The sequence below is a fragment of the Jaculus jaculus genome, chromosome 15 (assembly GCF_020740685.1).
Source record: "Jaculus jaculus isolate mJacJac1 chromosome 15, mJacJac1.mat.Y.cur, whole genome shotgun sequence".
Taxonomy (NCBI): domain Eukaryota; kingdom Metazoa; phylum Chordata; class Mammalia; order Rodentia; family Dipodidae; genus Jaculus; species Jaculus jaculus.
Window position 1 is genome coordinate 63,222,742 of NC_059116.1, and position 13,206 is coordinate 63,235,947.

At 45.8% G+C, this 13,206-nt stretch overlaps 1 pseudogene; it reads left to right on the forward strand.

Annotated features, from left to right (window-relative positions):
* The first annotated feature begins 3,882 nt into the window (after positions 1-3,882).
* LOC123455033 lies at positions 3,883-7,659 on the forward strand (annotated as a pseudogene).
* The last annotated feature ends 5,547 nt before the right edge of the window (positions 7,660-13,206 follow it).

Consider the following 13,206-nt stretch of genomic DNA (forward strand, 5'->3'; position numbering starts at 1 on the left):
GCCGGGCGTGGTGGCGCACGCCTTTAATCCCAGCACTCGGGAGGCAGAGGTAGGAGGATTACCGAGAGTTCGAGGCCACCCTGAGACTACATAGTGAATTCCAGGTCAGCCAGAGCCAGTGTGAGACCCTACCTCGATAAAAAAAAACAAAAAAAAAACAACAAAAAAAAAAAGAAACTAGAAAGGTCTCAAGTAAACGACCTAATGTTTCACCTTAACGTCTTGGAAAAAGAAGAACAAGGCAAACCAAAAATCAGTACTTGGGAAGAAATAATAAAGTTTAGGGCAGAAATTAATGAAATAGAAACAAAAAAAAAGAATTAATGAAACAAATAGTTGGTTCTTTGAAAGGATAAACAAGATTGATAAACCCTTAGCAAATCTGACCAAAAGAAAGAGAGAAGAGACACAAATTAATAAAATCAGAGATGAACAAGGTAACATCACAACAGATTCCAGAGAATTTCAAAAAATCATAGGGCTGGGGGTGGTGGCGCAAGCCTTTAATCCCAGCACTTGGGAGGCAGAGGTAGGAGGATCGCCGAGAGTTCGAGGCCACCCTGAGACTACATAGTGAATTCCAGGTCAGCCTGAGCCAGAGTGAGACCCTACCTCGAAAAACCAAAAAAAAAAAAAAAAAAAATCATAGGGACATACTATAAAAGCATATACTCCACAAAGTATGAAAATCTGAAAGAAATGGATGATTTCCTTGATCTATATGACCTACCTAAATTAAATCAAAATGAGATTAATCACTTAAATAGACCTATAACAAACATGGAGATTCAAACAGTTATCAATAATCTCCCAACTAAAAAAAGCCCAGTCCCAGATAGATTCACTGCTGAATTTTACCAGACTTTTAAGGAATAGGTAACACCATTGCTTCTAAAGCTTTTCCAGGAAATAGAAAAAGAAGGAATTCTACCAAACTCCTTCTATGAGGCCAGCATCACCCTGATACCGAAACCAAGCAAAGATAGAACAAAAAAAGAAAATTACAGACCAATGTCCCTCATGAACATAGATGCAAAAATTCTCAACAAAATATTGGCAAACAGAATACAAGAGTATATAAAAAAGATCATTCACCCTGAACAAGTAGGCTTTATCCCAGAGATGCAGGGAAGGTTCAACATACACAAATCTATAAATGTTATACATTACATAGAGGGGGTGAAGGACAAAAATCACATGATCATCTCATTAGACACAGAGAAAGCATTCGACAAAATGCAACATCCCTTCATGATAAAAGTCCTACAGAGACTGGGAATAGAAGGAACATATCTCAACATAATAAAGGCTATTTATGACAAGCCTACAGCCAACATATTACTAAATGGTGAAAAACTGGAAGCTTTTCCACTGAAAGCAACCTACAGAATGGGAAAAAAATCTTTGCCAGCTATATATCTGATAGAGGATTAATATCTAGGATATACAAAGAACTCAAAGATTTAAATAATAAGGAATCAAACAGGCCAATCAAAAAATGGGCTATGGAGCTAAATAGAGTGTTGTCAAAGGAAGAAATATGAATGGCATATAAGCATCTAAAAACATGTTCTATATCACTAGTCATCTGGGAAATGCAGATTAAAACTACATTGAGATGCCATCTCACTCCTGTCAGATTGGCCACCATCATGAAAACAAACGATCATAAATGTTGGCAGAGATGTGGAAAAAAAGAAACCCTTCTACACTGCTGGTGGGAATGCAATCTGGTCCAGCCATTGTGGAAATCAGTGTGGAGGTTCCTAAAACAGCTAAAGATTGATCTACCATATGACCCAGCTATAGCACTCCTAGGCATATATCCTAAGGACTCATCTCATTTCCTTAGAATTACGTGCTCAACCATGTTTATTGCTGCTCAATTTATAATAGCTGCGAAATGGAACCAGCCTAGATGTCTGTCAACAGATGAGTGCATAATGAAGATGTGGCACATTTATACAATGGAGTTCTACTCAGTGGTAAAGAAAAATGAAGTTATGAAATTTGCAGAAAAATGGATGGACCTGGAAAGTATTATACTAAATAAGGTAACCCAGGCCCAGAAAACCAAGCAACACATGTTCTCTCTCATATGTGGATCCTAGCTACAGATGATTGGGCTTCTGTGTGAGAATGAAAATACTTAGTAGCAGAGGCCAGTAAGGTAAAAAAGAGACATAAAGGGTAGAGAAAGGAAGGGAGGAGGATACTTTATAGGTTGATATTGGATATATGTAATTACAATGATTGTAATGGGGAGGTAGTACGATGGAGAATGGAATTACAAATGGGAAAGTGTGGGGGTGGGGAGGGAGGGAATTACCATGGGATATATTTTATAATCATGGAAAATGTTCATAAAAATTAAAAAAAATGATTGGTCTAATGCACAGGCTTTGTTAGAAACCCTATAAAAACTGTCCCTTTCCTGCATTTGGGGCTCTGCAGTGCTCTACCCCTGTGCGGTGTACGACTGTGGGCCCCAGCGCGCTTGGAATAAAATCCCCTTGCAGTTTGCGTCAAGACCACTTCTCTTGAGTTACTTGGGGTGTCGCCATATCTGGGCAGAGCGTGGGGTCCCCATCTTGAGGTTCCTTCATTGGGGGCTCATCCTGGATCTGAAGGCCCCACACACACCCGAGAACCGACTTGGAGGTAAGGGGGTCCCCGTCTGGAGTGAATGTGTGCCGGCCGGTGTTTTCATTCTGAGTATCTCGTTTCTGGGACGGGTGCTTTTGGCTTGGTTTGATTTGCAGCCATCCTCTAGGGCCGTAAAGGACTATAGGGCCATGATCAGCAGATGTGCTAGGAGGATCACAGGCTGCCACCCTGGGGGACGCCCTGGGAGGTGAGGAGAGCCAGGGACGCCTGGTGCTCTCCTACTGTCGGTCAGAGGACCGAGTTCTGTTGTTAGAGTGGAAGCTTCCTTCCTCGCAGCTCTCCGATTCTTTTGCCTGCTTGTGGAAGACGCGGATGGGTCGCTGGTGTCTGGATTTGTTAGTCTCAGTTGTGTGTGTTGTTGTTCTTTGTGTCTTTGTCTATAGTTCTAAAATGGGACAGACGGTGACAACGCCTCTTAGCTTGACATTTGACCATTGGACTGAAGTTAAGTCTAGGGCCCATAATTTGTCAGTTCAAGTTAGAAAGAGACCCTGGCAAACGTTTTGTGCCTCTGAGTGGCCAACTTATGAGGTCAGATGGCCGTCAGAAGGAACCTTTAGTTCTGAGACTATTCTGGCTGTTAAAGATATTATTTTTCAGAATGGACCAGGCTCCCGTCCCAACCAGGAGGCTTGTATCCTCACATGGAAGGATTTGGTGGACAACTCCCCGCTGTGGGTCAGGCCGTGGCTGAATAAAACAAGGACCTCAAGCTCCAGAGTCCTGACTCTCAAAAATGCAAAAAAGCCCTCTCCAGAGGTAGCCAGACCTCCCCCTCGTATCGATCCCGAGATTGAGGAGCCTCCAGCTAGGCTGGAGAGTCAGCCTGCCCCTCTCCCCCCTTACCTATTCCTGGGAACTGAGAGAGGGCCCCTCACCCTTCCCAAACCTCCACCCCTCGCCCTTCCCGAAACTCCGCCCTCCGCCCTTCCCAAACCTCCGCCCCCCACCCTCCCCAAGCCTCTGCCTCCCGGCTTGCCCAAGCTTCCTCCCTCCGCCCTTCCTGAGCCCCTGGAAATGGGAGGGCCGGCCGCAAGGATGCAGAGCCAGAGAGATGCTACCCTGGAGGGAGCAAATGGAATTGTAACACTGCTGCTACGTGAGGCAGGTCCTCCCATGCTGGGGGGACAACTACAACCCCTCCAATATTGGCCTTTTTCCTCTGCAGATCTTTATAACTGGAAAGCTAACCACGCCTCTTTTTCAGAGGAACCCCAACGCCTCACGAGGCTGATGGAGTCTCTTATGTTTTCTCATCAGCCTACTTGGGACGATTGCCAACAGCTGTTGCAGACACTCTTCACAACAGAGGAATGAGAGAGAATTTTAATAGAGGCCAGAAAAAGTTTCCCTGGGGCCGAAAGGCGGCCCACACAGCTGCAGCATGAGATAGACATGGGGTTCCCTCTGACTCGCCCTGTTTGGGGCCACAATACAGCTGAAGGTAGGGAGAGCTTAAAAATCTATCACCAGGCTCTGGTGGCAGGTCTCTGAGGTGCCTCCAGAAGGCCCACCAATTTGGCCAAGGTGAGAGAGGTGAGGCAGGGGCCAATGGAGTGTCCCTCAATGTTTCTTGAGAGGCTCATGGAAGCATTTAGGAGGTTCACACCCTTTGACCCCACCTCTGAGATTCAAAAAGGCTCAGTAACATAAGCTTTCATAGGACAGTCAGCTCCTGATATCAGAAAGAAACTTCAGAGATTGGAGGGATTACAGGAAGCTGAGCTGCGTGATTTAGTAAAAGAGGCAGAAAAGGTATATTACAAAAGGGAGACAGAGGAGGAAAAGGAGCAAGGGAAATAAAGAGAGAGAGAAGAACGTGAGGAGAGACGTGAGAAAGAGAGAGAGGAAAGGGAGGATAGGCACAATAGACGACAAGAGAAAAATCTGACCAGGATCCTGGCCACAGTGGTAGAAAAAAAAGGAGAAAGAAAGAGAAATATTTGAAAATTTAGGACCGGCCCTAGGCAGATAGGGAACCTGGGCAACAGGACCCAACTTGATAGAGATCAATGTGCCTGTTGCAAGGAGAAAGGGCACTGGGCAAGAGACTGCCCTAAGAAGAACAGCAAAGGACCTAGGGTCCTAACCCTTGGAGAAGATGAAGACTAGGGAGGACGGGGCTCGGAGCCCCTTCCCGAGCCCAGGGTAACTCTGAAGGTGGAGGGGAAGCCAGTCGAATTCCTCATGGACACTGGCGCTGAACATTCAGTACTCTTGCAACCACTGGGAGGGCTAAAAGTTAAAAAATCCTGGGTGCTGGGTGCTACTGGACAACGGCAATATTCATGGACTACCCAAAGAACTGTTGACCTGGGAGTGGGATGGGTAACCCACTCATTCTTAGTCATTCCTGAATGTCCAGCACCCCTCCTTGGTAGGGACCTATTAACCAAGATGGGTGTTCAAATTTCCTTCAAATCAGAAAAACCAGAAGTGTCTGCTGGAGGTCGACCCATCACCGTGTTGACTCTCCAACTAGATGATGAGTATCGATTATACTCTCCCCCAGTAAAGCCTAATCAAGACCTAAAGCCCTGGTTAGAACAATTTCCCCAAGCTGGGCAGAAACTGCGGGCTTGGGCTTGGCGAAACAAGTACCCCCACAGGTCATTCAACTAAAAGCCAGTGCTACACCAGTATCAGTCAAACAATATCCCATGAGCCGAGAGGCCCGAGAAGGAATTCGGCCCCATATCCTAAGACTGATTCAACAAAGTATTCTGGTACTGGTTCAGTCCCCCTGGAACACTCCCTTACTGCCCGTTAGAAAACCTGGAACCAATGATTACCACCCAGTACAGGACTTGAGAGAAGTCAATAAAAGAGTGCCGGACATACATCCAACTGTCCCAAACCCTTACAACCTCCTTAGTGCCCTCCCACCAGAGCGATTTGGAATACAGTTTTGGATCTAAAAGATGCTTTCTTCTGCCTAAGATTACATTTGGACAGCCAGCCTCTTTTTGCCTTTGAATGGAGAGACCCAGACACAGGAAGGACTGGGCAGCTCACCTGGACTCAGTTGCCCCAGGGATTCAAGAACTCCCCAACCATCTTTGATGAAGCCCTACACAGGGACCTAGACAATTTTAGAGTTCAACACCCCCAGGTAACCCTCTTTCAATATGTTGATGACTTACTCCTGGCAGGAGCTACCCAACAGGACTGTCTAAAAGGTACAAAAGCGTTACTACTGGAGCTGACTGACCTTGGTTACCAAGCCTCAGCAAGAAGGCCCAAATATGCAAAAGTGAGGTAACATATTTGGGGTACTCCTTGTGGGATGGACAAAGATGGCTGACAGAGGCACGAAAGAGGACTGTAGTACAAATACTGGTTCTAACTATGGCCAGACAAATTAGAGAGTTCCTGGGGACAGCTGGGTTCTGCAGACTATGGATCCCAGGGTTTGCAACCCTAGAAGCCCCCCTCTATCTAATAACTAAAGAGAAAGGAAAATTCACTTGGACCTCTGAACACCAGGGGGCATTTGATGCTGTCAAGAAGGCACTATTAAGTGCGCCTGCCCTAGCCCTCCCTGATGTGACTAAACCATTCACCCTTTACGTAGATGAGCATAAGGGGATAGCCCGGGGAGTCCTAACCCAATCCTTAGGGCCATGGAATAGACCCATTGCCTACCTATCAAAGAAACTTGACCCTGTGGCTAGTGGATGGCCTATATGTCTAAAAGCCATAGAGGCAGTGTCCACGTTGATCAAAGATGCTGATAAACTAACTCTAGGGAAAAGGATAACTGTCATTGCCCCCCATGCCCTGGAGAGCATTGTCCGGCAGCCCCCAGACCGGTGGATGACTCACTCCCGTATGACTCACTACCAGAGCCTGCTCCTCACCGACAGGATAACGTTTGCCCCACCTGCCATCCTCAACCCCGCTACCCATATGCCTGAAGAAACTGATGAGCCAGTGACTCATGACTGTCATCAACTGCTGGTTGAGGAAACTGGGATCCAAAAGGATCTTACCGATGTCCCACTGACCGAAGGAACATTAACCTGGTTCACAGATAGGAGCAGTTACATTGTAGAAGGTAAGAGGATGGCTGGGGTGGCGATAGTAGACGGAATGCGAACAGTCTGGGCCAGCAGTCTGCCAGGAGGAACTTCAGCACAGAAGGCTGAGCTCATGGCCCTCACACAGGCCTTACGACTAGCTGAAGGAAAGTCTGTGAATATCTACACGGACAGCAGGTACGCTTTTGCTACTGCACACGTACACGGGGCCATCTACAAACAGAGAAGGCTACTTACTTCAGCAGGGAAAGAAATTAAAAATTAAAAGAGAAAATTCTAAGTTTGCTAGAAGCTCTACATCTACCCAAAAGACTGGCCATTATGCATTGCCCTGGCCACCGAAAAGCCAAAGATTTTATCTCCAAAGGGAACCAGATGGCTGACCAAGTGGCCAAGCAGGCTTCCCAGGGGGTCATCCTTCTGCCCATAATAGAAAAGCCAAAGAACCAAAAAAGTGAGCAACGATATACCCCAGGTGATTGGCAAGAAGTTAGAAAGTTAGGCCAGTTCTCCAAAACTCCGGGGAGGGAGCCTGTTTTACTTCAGAGGGAAAAGAGATTCTACCTCAAGTGAAGGGACTAGAGTATGTTCAACAAATACACCACCTAACCCATCTGGGGGTCAAACATCTACAAAAACTGCTGCACACATCTCCTTACCATATTCTGAGGTTGCCAGAGATAGCTGGCTCAGTAGTCAAGCATTGTGTACTTTGCCAGATGGTCAATGCTAATCCCTCAAGAATGCCTCCTGGGAAGAGGCTAAGAGGAGACAGCCCAGGTGCTCACTGGGAGGTGGACTTCACTGAGGTAAATCCAGCTAAGTATGGTAATAAGTATTTACTAGTTTTTGTAGATACTTTTTCAGGATGGGTAGAGGCTTATCCTACCAAGAAAGAAACCTCAACCGTGGTGGCTAAGAAAATACTGGAAGAAATTTTCCCAAGATTTGGGATACCCAAGGTAATAGGATCAGACAACGGTCCAGCCTTTGTTGCCCAGGTAAGTCAAGGACTGGCCAAAATATTGGGGATTGATTGGAAATTACATTGTGCATACAGACCCCAAAGTTCAGGACAGGTAGAAAGGATGAATAAAACCATTAAAGAGACCCTCACCAAATTGACCACAGAGACTGGCGCTAATGATTGGATAGCTCTCCTACCCCTTGTGCTCTTTAGGGTTAGAAACACACCCGGACAATTTGGACTGACCCCCTATGAATTGCTATACGGGGGGCCTCCTCCACTGGTAGAAATAACCTCTATACATAGTACTGATGTGCCGCTTTCCCAGCCTCTGTTCTCTAGGCTGAAGGTGCTTGAGTGGGTGAGACAACAAGCGTGGAAGTGACTCCAGGAGGCTTACGCAGGAGAAGGAGACTTACAGGTCCCACATCGCTTCCAGGTGGGAGATTCAGTCTATGTCAGACACCACCACGCAGGAAACCTTGAGACTCGGTGGAAGGGCCCCTACCTCATCCTACTGACCACTCCAATGGCCATTAAAGTTGAAGGAATACCCACCTGGATCCATGCATCTCACGTCAAGCCCGCTCCGCCGCTGGGCCCCGAATGGCAAGCCAAGAGGACAGACAATCCCCTTAAACTTAGGCTTTGCTGTGTAGCTTCTCCTTCTCCAGCTAGGTGATGCCTCCAATCCCCATGCCCCCCAAAAGTTGACTTGGCAAGTGCTTTCTCAAACAGGGGATATAATATGGACTGCAACTAGAGAAGCGCCCCCCTGGACTTGGTGGCCTATCCTGACTCCAGATATATGTGCTCCGGTAGCCAGGGCAGAATTTTGGGATATCCCAGAGCTCACCCCGGAGGAGGTCCCCAGAGAAATCCACTCTCATATGGCTAAGTGGGCACTCACACAAGGGGTCGTCTCTCAAGGCCAATACATGGCAGACAACCTGGGGTGCAGGTCTGGGCCAGCCCAACATAGGATGCAGCATACTCCATTTTATGTCTGCCCCCGAACTTCTAAAACGAAGTTGTGGAGGGATAAAACAGTTCTACTGTAAATACTGGGGTTGTGAGACTACAGGCAATACCTACTGGCACCCATTTTCCACCTGGGACCTGATTACTGTGCAGGAAGGATTAGATGGGAAAAAATCAGTTCCTCTCAGCATCTCTTTCACCCCCCAAGGTCGAAAGTACCGAGACTGGATAAAAGGAAAAACTTGGGGACTCAGGTTTTATATGACAGGATGGGATAAGGGCCTAACCTTTACTATACGACTTAAGATAGAGCCTCCCACCCCAAGACCAGTAGGACCTAATAAAGTTCTAGTAGAACAGGGACCCCCTAAAGTGGCATTGCCCAAGCTCCCACCCACAGTGGCAGCCAAGACCCATCACATAACGACCGCTAGAACCCCTTTGACTAGCTCACTCTCGGAAGCCCCACAAGGGACAGGACAGAGGCTCTTTAACCTTATCCAAGGGGCCTTCCTTGCCATAAATGCCACAAACCCCAATGTTACCTCTGCCTGCTGGCTTTGTTTATCCTCAGGGCCACCCTACTATGAGGGGATGGCAACTATGGGAGAGTTTAATATGACTAAAGAACATAATAGCCGGTGTTCATGGGGAACCAAAAACAAGTTGACTCTCCCGGAGGTCTCAGGAAGGGGGGCATGCATAGGGAAGCCCCCCCCCCCGTCCCTCCAACATCTTTGTAATGTTACTCTGACCTATAGTCAGACCTTAGACAACCAATATCTAGTGCCAGGGTATAACAGGTGGTGGGCATGTGATACTGGGCTAACTCTCTGTGTTTCTACCTCAGTTTTTAACCCATCCAAAAATTTCTGTATAATGGTCCAGCTTGTCCCCCGGGTCATCAATGAATATGACTATCATCCCACCCGATCCAAAAGGGAGCCTGTAACCCTTACCCTAGCAGTCATACTTGGCTTAGGGATAGCCGCCGGTGTGGGGACGGGGACCACAGCCCTGGTCACGGGACCACAACAATTAGAAAGAGGGCTTGGTGAACTACATGCTGTCATAAATGAGGATCTCCAAGCTTTAGAGAAATCTGTTAGTAATCTAGAGGAGTCCCTGACCTCCTTATCCGAAGTGGTCCTACAAAACCGGAGGGGATTAGACCTACTGTTCCTAAAAGAAGGCAGATTATGTGCAGCCTTAAAGGAAGAATGTTGCTTTTATGTAGATCACTCAGGAGCTATCAGAGACTCCATGAGCAAACTCAGGGAAAGACTAGAAAAGCGTCGAAGGGAGAGGGAAACTGATGGTTTGAGGGATGGTTCAACAAGTCCCCCTGGATGACTACTCTGCTTTCCACCCTGATGGGACCCTTAATGGTTTTGCTCCTGATGCTTTCAGTTGGGCCTTGCATACTTAATAAGATCATGATACTTAGACAACAATACAAGGGCCTTCAGGGCAAAGAGGAAGCTTACATTTAGTCCTTCCAAGTTCTAGGATTAGAACTATTAACAAGAGAAAAAGTGGGAAATGAAAGGCCCAAGAATTCAGAAGCCCAGAAATACTATCACGCTCCAAAGGGAGCTTAAGTGGGCCCCTGCATATCTCAAACTCCAGGCTTTACTCTCTGTTGGAAGCAAGTAAAGAATCCCTCTTCTCATTATATCAGAGCCCACTCCTAATATAAAACTAGGTAAAAAGGGCATGAGATAGCCCTCAAGGATGGGAAATGAGTAATGAACTGAACCACTTATTTGGTTTCTGTAAATAGCCTGCACCATAAGCCTTAATAGCCCACACCGTAAGCCTTAGTAGCCCGCACCATAAGCTGTAGCAGCCTGCCTCAGACCACCAAGGTGATACCACACTCTGCTACCCCCACCCAAGGACCTGCTCAAATGCTAACCACCAAGGTCATAAGAGACTTGATTGGTCCACGAGGGGCTTGAACAAATTAAACTAATTGGCTTAGAAAGTATGGAGTGGCACAAACTGACTGGCTCGCACTCCGCAGGCTCCTGATGTTAAAACAATGATTGGTCTAATGCACAGGCTTTGTTAGAAACCCTATAAAAACTGTCCCGTTCCTGCATTTGGGGCTCTGCAGTCCTCTACCCCTGTGCGGTGTACGACTGTGGGCCCCAGTGCACTTGGAATAAAATCCTCTTGCAGTTTGCATCAAGACCGCTTCTCGTGAGTGATTTGGGGTGTCGCCATATCCGGGCAGAGCGTGGGGTCCCCATCTTGGGGTTCCTTCACAACCAACCTGACAAGATGCGCACACCTGTGTAATAGTGGAACACAGTCTAGGTGGGTAACAAATGGCTCTCTGGTTTGTTCTAAGATCCACTCAGTGTAAAGGAACCCACAGCTGGAACTGGGAACCAAGTCAGAATCCTATGGAGACCAAGATTATCGACTCCAATAAGAAATTCCCACAAATCTTTGTCTGAGTGATGCTACACCCATCAACATCTCTCTAAATTAATAACAATTATCCCCTTTAACCTCTCCTGATCTCACTCTCTGTTGTAGAATCTGTTTTTCTTTTTCAGAAAGCACTGAGAACCAAGGGATAACTAAAATCTACCAAGACAATAGATGGCTAACTCCCTGGCAGGAGATGAACCACACCTTGCATAGCAGCTAGGACCCAGGTGAAACCACAGAGGAACTGAAAAGATAGGCAAGAGTGTTGCTCCCACCACAAGCCTTACAACCTGCGCCAGGGTGATGGAGATGGACACCGAGAACACTTAAAACACACCAAAGCAGAAATCCAGAAGATGTTGACAACACTAAAGTAGGCTTAAATCACACCCCCTGCCCCAGGCTCAGGGACTCTTGTGAAAGAGGGGGTGGAAAGAATGTAAGAGCCACATGATGGGAGGGAATATCCAAGGATTCCCCCCCCCACACACACACACAATGACTATCAGAACTCATAACTCACAACTCCATGGTGAATACCAGCAGTCCCACTCATGAGGGCCCTTAGTGGAGTGGGGGTAGGGAGGAGGGAAATGATGGTACTAACATATGATGTGTCCATACTCAATTTAGTCAATAATAAATAAAAATAAATAAATAAATCTGTGAGTTATATTTCCTGAAGAAGAGAATTTGGCACAATCCAAGCTCACCACTGAACCAGCGTTTAGAACCTTTCAGTCACTAAAGTCAACATTGCACCAGTATTCTGAAACTGGCATAAAACCAAGGCTGCCCAATAATACCAAAATTATCACATCACATATGTTTAGTATATTTCTGTTGTAATTTTTATTTTGTAATCATACTCTTCAGAAGCACTGACAGCCCCCTGGCTGCTCAATGCTTTTTTCTTTACAATTTCAACACAGATCACCAACTTTATAGATATTATATGGTTGCATCATAAAAGAGTTCTAACCACATTTACATTTTTCACATTTTCCAAAGAACTGCTTCTTTGCATATATTTAGCAACTTATGCCATTATATATATGGAGACAAGTGTAGATAGCTAGAACTTCCCTACTCAACTAATTTAACAAACCTTTTGAAAATAAAATGCTGTCATTGTGTTATCCTTGCGCTGCCCCCCCCCCACCGTTCATAAACAAAGATCATAGTATAAAAGCCAAACTTGGGACAACCTCAGGCAATGCTCAACTAGCTTGCTTTTGGTAGATGAGAACACAGGTGCTCAGAAAGGTTGAGTGATAACAGAAATCATACCACAAATGAATGACAAAATCAAGATGAGAACTTGACTTCTATGCATAATTCAAGGATCATCTTTAAAAAAATACTAAAGGAAAGGACAGAACCTAGCAAGATGTATACTAATGTAGTCCATCCTCAGAAATTTATAAATCACCATACATACATTCCTCTCACTTCTCATCTAAAAGTAGTGAAGATAATGTTTGTATGTCTCTCTGATAAGGCATGATGATTTAGGACATATGATATTTGGGGAGTGACAGAGTTAGCTAAGCTAAGCCCAAAAGTTTGATGGTTCTGTGCCATAGTGGATATAGAGCAGAATTGCTTCAAGCTGACCCAGAGCCCGGTGTCAGAACCTCTGACAGTGGGAACATGCTACCCAAGATGATTGTTTGGATTATCACAGCTACTAGAACCCAAAAAGTTATTGCAACCCAAAAAGCGAAACCAATTCTTCTTTATTGGTTATCTGAGAAAAATAAAATAAAAGCCCAGGAAAAGAGGAACACTTTTTTTTCTCAAGAAATCCTGAAAACAATCAAATAAAACCAAAGGCTTGTGGCAGTTTTTTGGATAGCAGGTTCCTCCCAATTGAAATATTCCCTTTGGAAGAGAGGAAGCAGGTTCCAGAGATTCAGGAAGTTAAGGCTGGCAGACCTGAAACTTAAAAGGTCAGCATCCACTCCCTGAGGGGGCAGGAATGGTAAACAACTGTTGAAGGGTAGCTTTGACCAATGTTAACTAGAAATTGAAACATTCCCTTCTTGGGGAAGGAAGGAAGCTAAGGAGACTCAGGAAGTCAAAAAGTTTGCGAAAAGGTTGCAAGAA